Below are 5,465 nucleotides of genomic sequence, written 5' to 3' on the forward strand. Positions count from 1 at the left end.
CCTGTCAATTCCATCCTGTAAAAATAACCCATCTTTAACGAGCTGTGTATTTGTGAGCTGTTTTCTGTGCACTGGGCGGGTAGTTTAGCTTCTCTTCCACTGTTGTTTTGGGTTTGTGTGCTGAGGATCAAGCCCCACGCATGCACTCTACGACAGTGTCCCCAGTCTGCTGGTCTTGTTTTCACAAAGCCAAACCAGTTCCTCACGTTGTGGTAACCCCCATCCATAAAATTATTTTTGTTGCCATTTCGTAGCTGTAATTTTTCTACTGTTCCGTCCCTTGTGCCCTGTGTGGTCATTTACAAACAAGATACGGAATGATTCTACCTCAGGGTTTGTCCTTACAATGCAGCCGACTGTAAAATGGAATGACCCAGGAAAGCTGAAAGCCACTACTTTATGCAACATGGAGTAGCTAGGCCACTGAGATCTGCACATCTTCATTTCTGTAACTCTAAGCATGGAGGTGTTCTAGAAGTTACAGCAGTGTTCAGAGGGGAGTCCCAGGGAAGACAGAAGAGAATGCAGCTCAGAAGACTAGGAAGTCAGAAGGAGGATGCTACTAAACTGGATTTTATTTTTGTTTGAAAGGATGAAGGTAGAGGTTGACAGCCTGCTGGGTTAGAATACTGTTGTATTTTTCTGATGCTGAGGCAAAATCATAACAGTGGTGTTTGTTTGCTGTAAGGGAAAAGAAAGCCAATGTGATTTTTATGTTTGTTTTTTGTTTGTTTGCTTGCTTGTTTTGAGACAGGGTTTCTCTGTGTAGCCTTGGCTGTCCTGGAGTTGCTTTTTAGACCAGGCTGGCCTCGAACTCACAGTGACCCACCTGCTTCTGCCTCCTGAGTGCTGGGATTAAAGGCATGCGCCACCACCGCCCGGCTATGTTTGTTTTTAATACCAGTTAATTTTTTAATTGATTCTGCGTTTATACAGCTCAAAACATTAAAGTACAAAAGGTATTCAGTGACATCTCTCTCCTGTTGCCATTGTTCCAGTGTGTGTGTGTGTGTGTGTGTGTGTGTGTGTGTGTGTGTGTGTGTGTGCGTGTGTGTTTGCATGTGCATGTGTACACATGCTTGTGTGTATTGCTAGGGATAAAATCCAGAGAATATTCATGATCAAAGATACATGAGCTTGTTTTTTTTTCTCTCTCTCTTCTTTTAAAACACAAAGAGTAATCTGTAAGACATCTTGTATTTTTCCCTCTCAACAATCCAACACATATATATTCTACAGCAGCATAATGTTAACTCAATCAAAAGGAGAATTAAGTTCTGGGGATGTTGGAACTAGCACCCAGAGGCTTGTGTGTGCCACACCAAGTAATCTACCATCTACACATATTCCTGTGTGGCTCAGTTATCGTCGCCTTTTTTTTTTTTTTTTTTTTTTTTTTTTTTCCCTCTCATCTGTCTAAAAAGCAACATGGCTAAGCACAGAGATTCCCATACAATAACAGGCCAAGGGTTAAAAGGACTTCCTGAGGTCACATTTATTTCTAAGATGGGGTTGGGACCAGCTGGCTATATGCATTGCTATCTCTGGGCTGTGATACACACACCGTAGGAAGATGTTTCGGAGAGGTCAGAAAGTGGAGTGTCACACATGTTCTGTGATCCCTGGCGAAGTCCTCATGGAATACTGACACCTGTCCTATTAGGCACTTGCAAGTCTCCTATATAAATTTATTGTGTGTGTGTGTGTGTGTGTGTGTGTGTACACGCATGCACATACATGTTCGTCTGTACATGTATGTATACATGTGTGTGGAAGGCAGAGGTCCTCTATCTCTTTCCATTTTATTTTGGAGACAGTCTCTTCACTGAACCTGGAGCCCACACATTAGCTAGATTAGCTGGCCAGGAAACGCCAGACCCTACCTGTCTCCACCACCCAGCACTGAGCTTGCAGACCCAGGCTGCCTTGTCCAGTTTTCAGAGCTTTTATGCCCTTTTTATGGGTTCTGGTGGTCCAAGCTTAGGTCCTCGTGCTTGAATAGAAAGTAAGTTAGTGCTGAGGTATCTTCCCAGAATCAGCTTCCTCTTCTTTGTCTTACTAACTGATTCTACCACTCCACATCCATCCCTACCCCACCCCCACCGTTTTTGAGACAAGGTTATACTACCTAGCTTTGGCTGGCTGGCTTGGAACTTACCATGTAGACCTAGATCTGTGTTCACTAATACTCAAACTCACAGAGGTGCTTCTGCCTCCAGAATACTGAGTGTCACCATGCCCAAATTCCCCAACTTTATTGGAATCACTTTTTTTTGTTGTTGTTGTTTTGTTTTTTTAAACACAGATACCAGACTCTCCGCATTCTGCTTTCACTGTGATGTAACCAGAACTGCGAGTGGTTTTACGAATGGTTTTAAGATATCACTATGTGTTTTCATGACCACAAAGTTGGGAGACCACTGGCCCTACTTCTAGACTTTCTTTTACTTTTCTAGATTTATTGTATTTGTATGTACGAGTGCCTGTCTGGTGCTCTTGAAGACCAGAAAAGGCTGTTAGATCCTCTGAAACTGGAGTTACAGGTTTGTGAGCCGTACCTTATATGGTGGCCTGGCTTCCAGCCAGGGTCCTCTGCAAGAACAGCAAGTGCTCTTAATTGATGAGGCATCTCTCTGGCCCCCTCCCCTCCACATGTACCATTTTTAGACAGGGTCTCACCATATATTGATAGCTGGCTTTGAACTCGCAGGAATCTGCCTGCCTCTACCTCTGCCTCCCAAACTGCTGGGATTAAAGACAAATGTCACCATACCTAGCTACTTCTGTGCTCAATCAATTTCTCTCTCTATGTGTGTGTGTGTGTGTATTATATATACAGTATTCTGACTGCAGCTGAGCCAGCAGGCCAGAAGAGGGCTCCAGATCTCATTACAGATGGTTGTGAGCCACCATATGGTTGCTGGGACTTGAACTCAGGACCTCTGGAAGAGCAACTGGTGCCATCTCTCTAGCCCCCTCCTTTAAAATATTTTATTAAGATTTGTTCATTTTTTTTTTATATAAAATGATATTTTATTCACCAATGAAATTATGGATACATCTAATTTACAGCACTATAGATAATTCTTGAGGGAATTATACAATTTTAAAAATCAAACATAGAAAGAAAAATAGTGTTATATAAGGATGTTCACCATTTTTAGGGAATATTCAGGGCATTTTCCTAAAACACAGGATCTTATTACTCAGTCTCTTCATTGCCACCTTCATGTCTTTGTTCCTCAGTGTGTAAATGGCTGCATCTTTGTGTACATGTGGCCATTTCCTACTGTGCCAGTGGACAAGTTTCTTGCCATCCTGGACTTCATGATTACGCCCATCCTGATTTGTTCATTTTTATTTTACGTGTATGAGTGTTTGCCTACATGTGTATATGTACAGCATACACACCTGGTGCCTTGCAAGGCCAAAAGAGGGCATGGGATCCCCTGAACAGGAGTAACAGATGTTTTTGAGCCAACATGTTTGTGCTGCAAAACAAACCTCTGCTCTGTGCAGGAGCGACAAATTCTCTTAACCACTGAGTTATCTCTCCAGCCAGTAGGCCTAAGCTTTCTTAAGGGACTTTGCAAGAATGGAATTTCCCCCATTTCCGCCAGTTCCACACATCCAAGGCCTTGACTCCTTCAGGCTTCTCTGCCCAGGACAGCACCTGAAATTCATCCTTTGCTAACATTGGTAATAAAGGCGTTATGCACACTTTTCCTCAGGGGTACTAGGAGGGCAGGGTCAGGTCTCTAGTTACCCTTAAAGCATTACAGGCTCCCTAAGTATTACTGATTGAAGTAATCGATTTACCTTGTGTTTGGACGTTTCATTCTGCTCATGCGTGTATGCTAAGTTACTTTCTCTGGTTAAGTATTTGGACTTAAAAGCCTCACTTTCTCTGTTGTGGTTGGATGATATTTCTCTGTTATGATCATATGCTAAAGGGTGATCAGTCTACGTACTCCTGATGTGTCAACCGAACAACAACATTAAAAAAGGAAGCATTTACACTATTGTGTTTTATCAAATATCTCGGGTATGTTGCCAGCTCGGGCGTATTAATAAAAGGTCCTAAAGTGGGTTTGTCATAGAGCATGTGCACTGACTCGATCTTAGTTCTGGAATATGCTATTTTCATTTAGGTTGCCATAGCTTACAGCTGATTTTCTCATATACGTTTCTATTTTTGCAAAACACGTCTTATAAAATTAAACACTAACGAATCCTTTATGTCCAGTTAACATGGACTTGATGGAAGGACACACAAGCCTTTGCAGCTGTGCCACGCTTTATTTCCAAAATGCAGACCAAAAAAAAAAAAAAAAAAAAAAATCGCAAACACCAGCGAGTTACAGGACAACCCAGCCTGCTGCACCACGGTAACTGGACCCATCCTGGCCCCACATTTCTAATTGCAGCGACGCCCACAGACTTCTTGATGTCCCCACTTTGTAAGGCTACAGGGTCGCCTGAATGGCGACGAAGGTAACGTGACTGCTCGGTGCGACTAGGGAGGGGCGCGGGCTCGGCCAGTGGGAGGGTGGGACGTGTAGAGGCGAAATCACCCCACCGGCATCAGACCACCCGCCCCTTTGAGCGACGGAATGTGGGCGGGCAGAGGCCTCTCGCCCTCTGTTAACTCTGAGTTCTCGCAGGCTGGCATGCGGGGGGGGGGGGGGGGGGGGGGGGCGTTGAAAGTGGGTGTGTGTGAAGCAGGGAGCAGGTTGAAAGTGGGTGTGTGTGAAGCAGGGAGCAGGGCTCCCCAGACCACCTGGCGCGCTTTGCAGAGACTGGGCACGTTGACCTTCCCTGGTTCGTGCCCTGGCTTCAGTTGGTATATCTGTTTCTAGAACTTCTCTGTTTGATCACTCTAATTCCATTTGCTAGAACCGCGAGTTCATTCAAATAATTTAGGATACATTTACAGGAAATTAGGTATCTGGGCTTCTCTCACTGGAAAGTACGGTCCAGCCAGGCGCCTTAACTGCTGTCTGGTGGCCCATGTTTGTGATTCCCAACACCGGAGAGGCGGGAGCAGAGGATTGTGGTGCTAAAAATAAAAAGGTCACTGGAAACTGTTCCCATCCAGAGCCTTTGAGAGACAGTCAGAGTAAAGTTTCTTAGCAAAGTAGAACAGTAGATTGCCCCAAGAATAACCTACTGACGTGTGCTAAAAGATAGGTCAGCTCTGTAACATTTAGAGGCCCTTAGTTCAAGTGCCTGCGCACCTCGGTCTGGAGAAATCATTGAATGATTTCTAACCTGATGCTTCGTCCATGAAATCCATCTCGGACTGTAATCTCAGCACCTGGGAGGTGGAGGTAGGAGGAATAGGAGTTAAAGGGCAGCCTCAGCTACATAGTGAGTTTGAGGCCATCCTGGGCTACAAGACTCCCTCTGTGTGTCTGTCTGTGTGTCTGTGTGTCTGTCTGTCTGTCTGTCTCTCTCTCTCTCTC

Source organism: Acomys russatus, chromosome 5 (assembly GCF_903995435.1).
Source record: "Acomys russatus chromosome 5, mAcoRus1.1, whole genome shotgun sequence".
In the NCBI taxonomy this organism is placed as follows: domain Eukaryota; kingdom Metazoa; phylum Chordata; class Mammalia; order Rodentia; family Muridae; genus Acomys; species Acomys russatus.